At 44.5% G+C, this 13456-nt stretch overlaps 1 protein-coding gene across 10 annotated transcripts in view; it reads left to right on the forward strand.

Annotated features, from left to right (window-relative positions):
* LYPD6B (LY6/PLAUR domain containing 6B) overlaps positions 1-13456 on the forward strand; it is a 169257-nt gene that overhangs the window by 75874 nt on the left and 79927 nt on the right. Inside the window, exon 2 of one of the 10 annotated variants that reach the window (XR_012001524.1) lies at positions 6563-6612. The exons of the other annotated variants lie outside the window; for them this stretch is intronic. The gene's annotated coding sequence lies outside the window, so the exon portion shown is untranslated. The remainder of the gene's footprint in view (positions 1-6562; positions 6613-13456) is intronic. 10 annotated transcript variants of the gene reach the window in all.

Raw genomic sequence — 13456 nt, forward strand, 5'->3', positions numbered from 1 at the left:
CGGTGTCTTTCATTGACCTTGGTCGTTATGTCTCAAAACTGCCTGTCCTCCAATCTCCGTTCTCTCCCGGGACTTCCGTTTTCAACTTTCTTATTCCATGTGCTCCACGCCTCTTACATCCTTTTAATACTTTCTGTCTCTTTTTATTGCACTCTAATCACTTTTTTCCAGAACTCTTATCACTCCAAGTGATTCTGTCTTCAGCTGTGGTAAATATGAGGTTTAACCTCTCCATTGAATTTTTATTTTTATTTATTTTTAAAGATTTTATTTGTTCATGAAAGACACAGAGAGAGGCAGAGACAGGCAGAGGGAGAAGCAAGATCTCAGCAGGGAGCCCGATGGGGACTCGATCCCAGGACCCTGGGGTCACACCCTGAACAGAAGGCAAGCCTCAACCACTGAGCCACCCAGGCGTCCCTGAATTTTTAATTTAAATGATTTTATGTTATTCCTAAAAATTCTCTTTGGCTAATTTATGGCTATTGCTAATCATTTTTCTAAAGTCTTTTTCTTCCTTTTTAATTCCGTATTTTATTCCATGAAATATTTCATATATAGTACATATTTTTTGGACCATTTTGGTAGTCAGAAATAGGTTATCAGGTTGGTTCTGTTTATCTAGGATCTTGGTGTAGCAAAAGGGCCTCTCCGAGAATGGACCCATCTCGTCAGAGGATGCCCCAGTTCCTTGTCTCCTCTCAGTAGCAGCTGACTCATGCCTGATTATAGACTGAATCCGGCACTCTTCTGGCTTATGGGTATGATGGTGCACTCCTCACCTGGCATTTCGCATACTACCTTGTGGTCTTTACTGATAACCCTGAGGTCACTGGTCAGAGGTGTGTCTTCAAAATACAGTACTATATAAGTCAGTGACTTTTTCTTTTTTTTAAGAAAAAAAAATCGGACCCCCTATTTAGGTATTGAATTTCTTTAAAAGATATATTTTCAGCTAACAGTCATGCAACTGATTTCTTTATTTAGGAAAAAAAAAAAAAGCATTACCCATTATCAAGTTGCTCTTTCCACTTGGGTATGGCACTGGCATCATTTGCTCCTTGAAAATTAGGTTTGTGTCTCATTTTTATTCTTATACCTGACTATACCTACCATTTGATAAGTTTTTCTGGCTTTTCAGAGCTCTGGATGTGGCATGTAGGGTTTTCTTTTTTTCTTGCAAGATGTTTTTGCAGACACAAAAATTATACCTTCAGATAGCATTTGAAATCCCCTGATAGGCCAGTCTAAATAGAATGAGTTGTTTGGTTTAAGGTGCAGATTCCAATCATGGACTTTAGGGATATTTTCTGGAAACCGATTCCTTGTCCTGGTTCTAATCATTGGTACTGCATCTCCCTTCATACTGTTGATGAGCAGCTGCTATGATTACACGGGAGAGTCTCACAAGGATGGAAAGTGGAGATAGAACTGGGTTTTATTTGGTGTTCAGGTAATAACATTTTGCCTTCTCTGGATAGAGACCTTTGAAAGGGATGTATGTGTAAGGTACTCTCTGTTCTCAGTGAATAGTGGTAAGAGGGTCTTTGAATGTGAAACATGTCCCGAATTTTCTCTCTTCAAAAGTAACATTTCAGAACCAGTCCGAATTTTTTAGGGCAATTACAGAGCCATTTGTATTGACAAAATAGCCACAAGATGGGTTGTAGAAGGTTATGTGTCTGTTCATTGCTCAGAGGCTTGAGGACATGCCAAGGAAGAACATAACACCGGCCTTTCATTTTTTCTTGAGAGACTGCTTTATTTTTAATCTTGCCTGGTGCTCTGATCCTTTTGGTTGTATACTGGAAGAAAATCAGAGGAGAACTACGTAGGCCGCCTACCTTAACCTCACCAATGAGAGGAAGGGAGAACTTGCCAGGACAATCTCTTCTCTGGTGAGAGAGAATTCCTGATCGATTGAAATGTCATGCGACTGGGTGACTACCAAAGGGCATACGTGATCTCTGGGTCCATTGCGTGCTTCCTAGAACTCCACATTTGGGGGATGTTCTTCAAACACAAGGAGGTCCTCCTCTTCTGGTTATCTACCAGGGACATGCAGAGCAAGAGTGACCCAAATCTGTACATTTAGGAAGGTTCTAAAAAACCCCATCTCCTCTAGACTTCTAAGACCCTCATAAGAAAACCAATCTAAGAGTTATTGCATATGGAATTGCTGTGAGCATTAATGATTTACCAAACTTGAGAACAAATAATATACAGCCAGCTGGATATTTCTTAGGAGCGTGGCCTGAGGGAATTAGGACAAATGCCTGGCCTGGGCTGCCCTCTGCATACTCTCAAATTCTCCATCTCAAAATCTTCCCTTTGGGCTGGATGCAGTGAACTCCTTCATACAGAGGCATAAATCACCAAGAAGTTTCATGAGTGTCCTCTTCCTGGTTTTCAACTGGAGATTACGTTTCAGTCAAGGGAATGCAACTCTAGTTGTATAATAGCAAGGCTGTCCGCTGAGGAGGGGAACTTATCCTTGGAAGGAGGAGCGAGTTGTGCTGAGGGCTTTACAGAGTCGCAGGCCTTTCCTATGATGCTGTTAGCATCCACAGCTGGTGGTGCTCGTACTGAAATAGAGGAGACCCCAGTGGACCTTATCTAGCTTTTTGTTGGAGAATAGAGAACACATAGGATTCTTTTGTGTACTTCATTTCTTATTTTTCCTTTTAAATTTTGATTTAAATTCTAGTTACGATATAATGTAATATTGGTTTCAGGAGTAGAATTCATTGGTTCATCACTTACAACATAACATCCAGTGCTCGTCCCAGCAAGTGCCCTCCCTCCTTAATACCTACCCCCATTTAGCCCATTCCCCCACCACCTCCCCTCTAGCAACCCTGAGTTTTTCTCTATCATTAAGTGTCTCGTGGGGATGGGGGAATGGGGTAACTGGGTGAGGGGTATTAAGGAGGGCACGTGCTGTGATGAGCACTGAGTGTTATATGCAACTGATGAATTACTGAATTCTACATCTGTAACTAATGATGGCTATATGTTGGCTAATTGAATTTAAATTTAAAAATGTTTCTTGAACATAAAAAAAAAACATATGGTTTGCTTCCCTCTCTCTTTTTTCCCCTTTTCCCTTTTTATATGTTCACCTGTTTTGTTTCCTCAATTCCATGTATGAGTGAAATCATATGGTATTTGTCTTTTTCTGACTGGTTTCACTTAGCATAATACACTCTAGCTCTACATTGCAAATGGCAAGAGTTCATTCTTTTTGATGGCTAAATACTATTCCAGTGTATGTGTGTTTATCCACATCTTTTTGATCCATTCATCAGTTGATGGATACTGTGGATACTTGGGCTCTTTCCATAGTTTGGCTCTTGCTGATAATGGTGCTGAAACCTCGGGGTGCATGTACCCCTTTGAATCTGTATTTTTGTATCCTTTGGATAAATACCTGCTAGAGCAATTGCCAGGTCGTAGGGTAGCTCTATTTTTAACTTTTTGAGGAACTGCCATACTGTTTTCCCAGAGTGGCTGCACCAGTTTGTGTTCCCAGCAACAGTGCAAGAGGGCGCCCCTTTCTCTACATCCTCACCAACATCTGTTGTTTCCTGTGATGTTAATTTCAGCCGTTCTGACAGGTGTGAGGCGATAGCTCATCATGGTTTGATTTGTATTTCCCTGATGATGAGTGATATTGAGCATCCTTTCATGTGCCTCTTGCCCATCTGGATGTCGTCTTTGGAAAATTGTCTATTCATGTCTTCCGCCCATTTCTTAACTGGATTATTTGTTTTTTTTTTGGATATCACGTTTGTTAAGTTCTTTATAGATTTTGGATACTAACCCTTTATCAGATGTGTCATTTGCAAGTATCTTCTCCCATTCTGTAGGTTGTCTTTTAGTTTTGTTGTTTCCTTCACTGTGCAGAAGCTTTTTATCTTAATGAGGTCCCAATCGTTCATTTTTGCTTTTGTCTCCCTTGCTTCTAAAGATGTGTCTAGTAAGAAGTTACTGTGGCCGAGGTCAAAGAACTTGCTGCCTGTGTTCTCCTCTAGGATTATAATGGATTCCTGTCTCACATTTAGGTGTCTCATCCATTTTCAATATGTTTTTGTGTATGGTGTAACAAAGTGGTCCAGTTTCATTCTTCTGCATGTAGCTGTCCAGGCTTCCCAACACCATTTGTTGAAGATTGTCTTTCTCCTATTGGATAGTCTTTCCTGCTTTGATGAAGTTGATGATATAGTTGTGGGTCCATTTCTGGGTTCTCCATTCTGTTCTGTTGATCAGTGTGTCTGTTTTTGTCCCAGTACCATGCTATCTTGATGACTACAGCTCTGTAATAGGGCTTGAAGTCCAGAATTGTGATGCCTCCAGTTTTGCTTTTTTTTTTTCAGGATTGCTTTGGCTATTCAGGGTCTTTTGTGGTTCCGTGGGTCCTTCATTGCTAACTCTATGCCTGGTACTAGGTAGGAGCTCTGTGTGTTCTGACTGTTGAGTGGATGTCAGCTCAGGACTTGCCAGCAGGGTTGTGGTACCAGGGAGGGAGGGAGACAAGTACCTGACAGGGTGAGTTGACATGCTTAACATAAACATTGTGTCACCCTTTCCTTTGCCATGGTTCCAGTCCTTCTTGGTACTCTTCTTTTGTGCAAAAAAGTGGGTCTTTGTTTTTATTTCTTCGTACTCCCCCAGATTTATACTTCTGCTCCATCCCACACCCTCCCCTTTGGTCCAGGAACCTGGGTGCCTTTGGCCTTGTGCTCAAATATAGTGAATACATCCCCCTATTCTCTGAATGCTTTTGAGAGGTCTGTAAGAACAGGACTTCCAACAGCAACTGTTCTCCTTCCACACCTTAAGCCTTGCCTTTCTCTGCTTTGGATTTACCCCAGACACAGCTAGGAGCTTTAGGCTTTTGCTCAGGGCAGAATTTGTGCCGCTCTGTTGATCTGTCCTCCAGCCCCTGCTGCCAAAAGGGCAAATTTCCAGATGTATTATGATCCTATTGTTCTAGGGGGAAAAAAATTAAATGCTCTTTTGAAGGGGAGGGGAAGGGGGAAAAGTCAAGTGTTTTAATTTGAACATCAGAGTGGTTTGGCTTGTGTCCCGTAGCCATTCTATATGTGTTAATTTAGGCAGACATCCACAAAGTGATTGATCAAGAAGGGACAGAAGTTAGTCATCCATCTTAGGTACCTGGCAAATTCTCTTTTACACCTGGAGATACAGTTGAACGTGCATGCTGGGAAACCAAAAGTTTGTGCCTCTGAAAGAGGAAGTGGTCCTGGTCCCACTGAGTTACAGCAGGGCCAGATTAAGTGATTCTCCATGACTGTAGAGAAGGAGCATCCACTGTGTTCATTCTCCCTGTTCCTACTACCACTTAAAATTTGCATCAACTTCATCCCACCAAGTCTTTCTACTTGGGGACAAGAGGATGCTGTGCGAAGTTTGAGTCATTCTTGCACCTGGTGTGTGGCTGGGAAAGGTTACTGAGCCTAAGGACCTCCTTAAGACTCATTCCCTGCCTAAAGTTTCCTACTTACTTTAAAAAACTTGCATCCCAAATGTCTACAACTTCAGTTATAATGACACCTTTCCACGTTCATTTGTTTAGATATGCCGCATTTCTGCCTGCCGTTGGCATCCCTCCTGGACTAGGTTGCTTTGGTTAATCACATGGATGTTGTGAGTATTATGCTCGCAAGTGGATGTAGAGAAGATAATTTGATTGAACTACAAATCCTCATCACGCGAGCTACTCCTGCTTAGCAAAAATATATTAAATAGTTGTGATCTGGAGTTTCATTAATTCCTGGGATTATGCCGCCTGCACATTGGTTAGATACTGTGGTGTCTGTATCTTACTCTCATCGTCGACTTTTTAATCAAAGAACTTTGGACACAAAGCAGCGTCTTAGAATGTTTTAACATGAAGGTAGTTGTTGATCTCAATTTGCAATCCTGAATTCATTTCATCTCCTATGCTTTTATGTTGTATAGCTTTCTTAATGTTGTCAACATGAATGTGCTTCAAATAGCTTTTCAGTCCTAATCTTGTGGTTCTGTTCATTGAAGATAAGCAGCAATTTCCTATTTTTCTACGGGTAACCAGTAAGTCTAAATAACCCCCTTGGTTGTGCTGGCAGGACCAAGTGAGAGAAGATGAGAAAGGAGGAAAAAAAGAAAAAGAGAGAAAATATGAGAAAAATAAAGAGAAGGGTGAGAAAAGCATTTGGGGAGGGTTGTTAATTACTTCAAGGCTTCAAGGCTTCTGTATGAGTTTAGAAGCCAAGGGCTAGAAAGGGCCCTTATCTGCAGGCTCCCCAAAGAAAGTATGTGTGTGTCTTAAGTCAGTCTCTTAAGTGACCTGAAGAGTCACATAGAATATTCTCCAGCATGAGGCAAAGGACATCTGACTAGTAAAGTCTCTGGGGATGAATAAGGGCTAAACAGGCCAAAATGAATGCATGATGAAAATACTACTTTCAAAGAGGGAGACATCCCAGAAAAAGCCCACAGAACCAGAGGATCTCAAGGTAGACAGCAGTCTCAGATATCTTTTTTTTTTTTTCTTTAGAGCTGGGAAAACTGAGACCAAGAAAGAAGTGATGTGGCCAGAGCTGCACAGTGAGTGGCTGAACAAAGCTGTGCATCATGGGTGCTTTCCATACAGCTAGGCTGCCTTTTCTAGAAATGTAATTGCAGGCAAGTCAGCTCTGTGTTGCATAGAATCACCTAAAACTGGGCAGACAAAAGTTTGGTTCATTATTTTTTTTTTTTTAAAGATTTGTATTTATTTATTAATAAGAGACACACACAGAGAGAGGCAGAGACACAGGCAGAGGGAGAAGCAAGCTCCACGCAGGGAGCCTAACGTGGAACTCGATCCCGGGTCACCAGGATCACGCCTTGGGCTGAAGGCAGCACTAATCCACTGAGCCCCCCGGGCCGCCCACATTTGATTCATTATATCAAAAGGCTAGCCATGCAGAGTGGAGTTGATCTTTTTGAGGTCTTGGAAACTCCTCTTTCCAGGGCTGAGCTGGATTCTCCCCATGCACGGCAAATAGAAGCAGCATTCTCTGTGCAACCCAGGTGGCCTGGTGCAGACGTCCACCCAAAACCGTGACGTGGAAATGCACTCCCCTTCCATGTGACTCCATGATTTGATTTCCATTTGGGCATGGAGAAAGGGACTTAGAAAAGATATATAGGTTACTAACATGGATAACAAGAATCCACATGTTCTTCAGGGATGGGATCAGATGCAGCTGGAATTTCTCACTTCACCGCCACTCCAGTGGGTCTGGGGCAAAGCCCCACGTTTCGACAGCCTCTCTCCTACAGAAGGAAGTAAACTCATTGGCAGCTACACACCAAGAAGGAGAAAGGCTTCAAAAGTCTTTGAGAGCTACTTAGTGAGGAGAGTTACTGCTAAAGATGAGGACGGTGTATTTCCATCTTACAGATGTGCAGTTTGTTAAGTGCACTTGGCCCTGCCCCATTAAATTAGCCTTCCCATCTCGTCGCTTGTTGAAAGAATTACTGGGGCTCTGCTTCATTGCTCCTTGGCAGGCAGTTGAGTAGAACACTTTGGTAGCAAATGTCAAGCCACAATACCGAGACTTAGAATTATGGCCTGCCCAAAGCCCCTTAGCTTTGGTGGATTGAAGTTTTTATTTATTTACTCATTCTTAAAATTTTTTCTATGACATGTGCCCTTGTAGCAACAGAACTAAGAGCAATTATGGATCAGACACTTGACTGCATATTTGCTGGTTCTGTTTTTAATAGGTTCTCCATCTCCTGTGATTTAAATGATTCACAGCCTCTCATTTCTTGGCATCTCTGGTTTGCTTGCTCTTAGCTATGCTTAAGACTTAAGGGGGTTTATAGACTCATATTCAGGAAGGTGAATGTTTTCTGGCTGGAGACATTCTGAAGTGTTAAGTAGCCTTAGTAAACTGGACCTGTGTGGTCCATTTAATGAGGTTCATGCATGTACATGGATAATCACTGGTCTTGTGTCCCCCTCCCCCCTTAACTTAGATGCTGGACAGGGAGTCAATATGGTTTGTATAAATCAGTCTCATTTTAGGGCAGTGACTAGCTAATAGTGGTTGATTTCTCCTGTTTTGGAGAAACTCTTGGAGAACATTTTTGGGACCCATGCAGAGTGGTCATGTTTCAAGAGCGTCAGAGCCACTAAGTCAAAATACTTTGAATTGTTTAAGGTACAGTTCTAGATGTACTGCTACAGGATTAACAAATTGTTGGGGCCTTTGTTTCGATCAGCTTTGACTTTATCATAGAGCGCTGTTCTTTGCTAGAATAATGGAGAAGAGGGCGTTGGAAAAATCCCTACCTTCTCTGTGCCTTGGTTTCACTATTGAGATACCTGGATGGAATGTGAGTGAGTGGAAAGTGTCAAAAAAAAATCATTTGCTCATCAAATATGTATTGAATGTCTACTTGGTGCCAGGTGTGTTGGAGATACAGTATTGAATAAAACCCAACCCCTGCTCTCTGAGCATGTGTTAGATTCAGGGAAGAGGGAAAACAGACATGTTTCCAGTGGTAGTAAGTGCTATGCACAAACAAATAAATGGGGAAAAATGAAAAGCAATAAGCAAGCAGAGAAAAGAGGACTAAGGAATGCAGGGATTGCTATTTTAAAGAAATGTGGTCAAGAAAGGCCTTTCTGATAAGGGGACTTTTGAGCAAGAGCCGAAGGAAGGGAGGGAGAAAGCCCTGTGGATATTAGCTGGAGAATGTTCTGGGCAGAGGAAACCCAAGGAAATAGTCAGTAACTCCCTGCAGCTCTTGGCCTGAAGGCACACCTTCTTTTCCTTGCTGCTTCTGATTTATAAGCTGAATATTATCACTTTTACCATAGGTTTATGCAGTAGTTACTATTAAGTGAGAATTATGCATATAATATACTTTATTAGAGCAGTTGTTGGTAAGCACCAAATTCATCACCTTCCTATTACATGGACTTCTGATTTTTTAAAAAAGCCACAGACAAAAACGAGACGCCAACCCACCAAACTCTTTATTGCTTCTAAGGTATTTGTAGGCATGGAAAACTATTCCTTTGGGGATGAGAATGCTACATAAATGTACAATTGTTTTACTGCCCCTGCAATTCAGATCGCTGGAGAGTGTTCATCTGAAATAAAAGCAGGTTTGCTTGGGGATAGATTTGAATCAATGATATAACTTGAACTTGTGCCAGCAACCCCATCGTCTCCCGGCGTATGCTGCAGCAGAGGGAGATGTTGCTAGAGGGGGAGGCAAGGAATGCAGTGGGTTAGCATTAGCCAAGTCTGGAAGTAAGCCAGGATTCATCTAGAAACCATATAGTTAATCCTTGTCGTCAATCACTGTCGACCGGCCCAGAGCTATCGAATCAAGATCTTCGAGGTTGGCCTCCCGGAGTTAACGGTAGCGAGGCAGACAGTGTCAAGAATACGATAAATTAATAAGAGGATGCCTTCCTATTTTTAAACCAAAGTTATTTTGGAGTCCTGGAAAATATTCACGGAATAGTCAAGAATCAACTCTTCAAAGCCCATTACTCCTCGTTACACCTGATCCTCACCCCCGCCCGCCCACCGCCCCCGCCGTCCCTTGTAATACGCCAATATAAGCTGTGTTGTGTAAATAATGAGGGTTCCTCTAGGTTAAAAGGATATTGTTTCATGTGCATATTTGAACATGCTTATGAATGAACAAAGATGTATTTTTCCAACCTATTTCTATGAAAGCTTAATGCATTTTAAAGACTTAGAGACGTCAGAAATCAAATGAGAGCTAACTTGCCAAGAAGCAGAGCTGATGCATCATTTCTAAGGGGCACCTTTCTTGCTTCCTTCTCCTGGCCGTGCCTCCCGCCGCCGCCTGGCTGCCCCGAGCTCTCGCTACGCCGCGGGTCTGCCCGTGGGTCTGCCCGTGGGTCTCCGCCGCACTCAGGGCCACTTGTTAACTTCAGTCTCTGTCCAAGGCATTCTGGAAGATGGCCTGTGTCCTCGAGCTCAGAATTCCAAGGCCTTTGTGTGATCCTTAACATGCAATGGGTTCTGTAGATGTTTATTGAAAAGACGAGTGAATGAAGTAAGACCCATAGCTGGTTCTGAGCTTCCTGGCAACCGAAGCAAAAAGAAAAACAAGCAGACTATACGGTTCTCATAGGAGGGAAGGTTACAGAGAGCATCACCTCAGGAGGTACAATTCTTTGCTTGGTGCTAAGTTCCTGAAAGCATTTATCTGATGCAACGTGCTGGAAAGGCCGTGAGTCGCCAGAAATGTCATCTTCCGTTACCTTCTGTTCTCCAAGCCCAATGTGGGACTCGATCCTGGGACTCCGGGGTCACTGTGGCCCCGGACTAGATGGAAGCACTAGATGGAAGCTTCTGGAAGTCGGCTGGTGGCTGACTGGCACCTGCAGGCTCTGGGTCTTCGTGGGCGTTTCAGCAGCGTCCCTGCTAGAACCCCACGTTCCCAGTGCAGGGGGCCCACGTGAGAGCGTCCCTGTGCCGGTGGGTTTTGTTTCCGCGATGGCAGCTCTCTAACAGATACTCTGCTGGAGATTCGAAGGTGCTGGCGGGCTGGGGCCTCAAGCAGAGTGTGAGTTAGGGGGACAGGTGCAGGAGAGGCCAGCTGGGAGGCTGCCACAGTCCACGCGGCTCGCCTGGGAGCGCGCTCCCACGTGCTCCACTGCTGAGCCACCCAGGTGCCCCAAGAGAGCCCTTTTAGAAGAACTTGGCCGCAGGCCTCAGGCCTCCCCTTGCCTCCCGCGTGTGGCCTGGCTGAGCGGTCAGGCCTGGGGAGGAAAGTCCTGTTTCCTGGACACCAGTGGGGCTGGCAGAGCACAGGGGAGAACGAGCTGATAGATACCTGCTCAGTTAAACAACAACAACTCATTTTTTTAGCCAGTTGCTTCTGGGAAGAGGGGCTCATGCTAAGAAGGGAAGTGTTGTTGCAGAGGAAAGAAGACTGATTGCTTTTAGTCTGGGTGTGAGAGAGTGGACAGACACCTGAAACTTTCTTTGATCCAGCAACAGTATCTACTGAAATTTTTTTTTTTTTTTTTTTTTTTTTACTGAAATGTTTTTAAAGGAGGTATTTTCTTTTAAGTTGGGTAACCAATTAGTAGAAAAGACGTTGGGTGGTTAAGTGTTGTGACTCCCAAGGTGTTCCGAGGAGAAAGGCTGGGAAAGATGCCTACTGAGCATCTACTATTTCCCAGGCATCTTGTGAAGAGCCTGAGACATCTTTCTTTTCCTCTGAACCCTTACGGTAATTCTGTAAGTCCAAGAAGGGGAAACTGCGTTAACCAGGTTACGTCAACTCTGAAGACCATTGAGTTAGCATGGACTTTGTCAAAGCCAGGATCAGATCCACTTGGTGTGTTCCAAAGCTCAGGCTGGTGTCATTTTTTAATTTAATTTAATTTAATTTAATTTAATTTTATTTAATTTTATTTTATTTTATTTATTTTTTAAATTGATTTTTTAATTTTAAAAGTGCTCCAGTGACTTCCCATTTGTTCTGAGTCTGCAGGAGCTTCAGAGCTATGGCACGGGGGCGACAGTTAAGGGCCCATCTAGCATTCTCTGCACACAAAACTACGTGTCTTACACATACATGTACATATGTATTTCAAAAATATGTAGCCGTTTTGGAATTTCCCCTTAAGCTAATGTTTAAAAACATTATGTGTAGAAGCTAAACTCAAAGGACCTGGGATGTTGTTGTACTCTGTGTAACATCTCCCATCACAGTCGCCTGACAAATGCTTGTGCATGAAGGAGTGTGAGAATCATTAGAGTTCTTGGTGCCATGCTTTATTTAGTCACCTTGGCTTTTTTTTTTTTTTTTTAAAGATTTTATTTATTCATGAGAGACCCAGAGAGAGAAGCAGAGGCCCAGGCAGAGGGAGACGCAGGGTCCCTGCAGGGAGCCCGATGCGGGACTCGATCCCGGGACCCTGGGGGTCACGCCCTGGGCCGAAGGCAGACGCCCAACCACTGACCCACCCAGGGGCCCCTCAACTTTGTATTAATAGACATTCAGATTTTTTCCATTTTTTTTCTTGCACACACTACGCCAGTACATGCATTATGTTCTTTATCTATACATCTTTGCACTTTATAAGCAAATATTTTTCACTATAATAGATTCCTGGGAGTGGAATCACTGGGTCAGAGGAATACATATTTTAGATCCTGATACAACCTTTTTGGGTACAGTTCACACGCCGTATCAATGACGCTGCCTCTTTCTTACAGCAGGTAAGATGATCTGTCTCACTTCAGTCTGCCTGACATTAGGGGCTGTCAGGCTTTTCATTCGAATGTATGTAATTTTTTTTTAAGTGAATACATTTTTATTTAAGGAATTTCACATGTGAGTCCTTCCATTGCCAATCACCTTGGTATTCCCAAAGACTAAGTAATGATCTTCAAGATACTCCTTTTATTTTTTTTATTTTTGTTAGATTGTATGTATTTATTCATGAGAGACAGAGAGAGAGAGAGAGAGAGGCAGAGACCCAGGCAGAGGGAGAAGCAGGCTCCCTGCAGGGAGCCCAGTGCGGGACTCGATCCCAGGACCCCGGGGTCATGCCCTGGGCCGAAGGCAGATGCTCCACTGCTGAGCCACCCGGGTGCCCCAAGAGAGCCCTTTTAGAAGAACTTTTGCTCAAACCACAGTTGTCCTCGTCAGTCCGTCCACAGCCCTTTCGGTTGGGCTTCTTGGATCTGCTCTTGAGCGTGGACGTGCTTCAGAGCCCCACCCGACCTTACACGAAGCCTCTCTGATCATTTTCTCCAAAGGCACAGACCCATGTTTCAAATGACTTTTACTGTGGAGCTTTCACGTCTGAAAACATGGCCCCGATCCCCTGTGGGAGGGTGCTCGGAAGGGCGGTTTGCATTCAGTTCGTTCGCTTTCTGTTCTTTCATGGTGGCATTAAGTTCCAGGGACCAGAAGGCGTCGTGCTGCCATCTGAGGCTCTGGTTGTCCCGCTGGGAGCTAGGACGGTGGGCACCGCGCCCCCCTGCCGGGCTGTGATGACCTCACTCCGTGGAGCTAGTGGCTCCTGGGCCGCCACACGCACCGTCGGCTGGCCCGCGCCTGTGGCCTACCGGCCGCTGTCCCTCCGTGGGCCTGGGGTCCCCGTGCGGGCTTAGCAGGTGGGGCCCACCCCCTGGACCAGACCCCGAGGTCACGCTGCTGAGCCTGGGGGACTGAGCCCCAGGAGTGAGGGTTGGGCCTGGGGGCCGGGGGGCCGTGGGACGTGCCTGGGCTGTTGGCCAGCCGGCCTCGATCCTTCCATCCTGGCCCGGAGGGAGGGGGTCCGTGGGCCAGGAGGCGGCGCTGTCCGGGGTCTTTGCTCCATGCAAACAGCCTCCCGCCGGCCTCGCCCGGTTTGCAGCCGCGACTCCGGGGCTCACAGAGCTCGTGG

This window comes from Vulpes vulpes, chromosome 5, assembly GCF_048418805.1.
Source record: "Vulpes vulpes isolate BD-2025 chromosome 5, VulVul3, whole genome shotgun sequence".
NCBI classification, from domain to species: Eukaryota; Metazoa; Chordata; class Mammalia; order Carnivora; family Canidae; genus Vulpes; species Vulpes vulpes.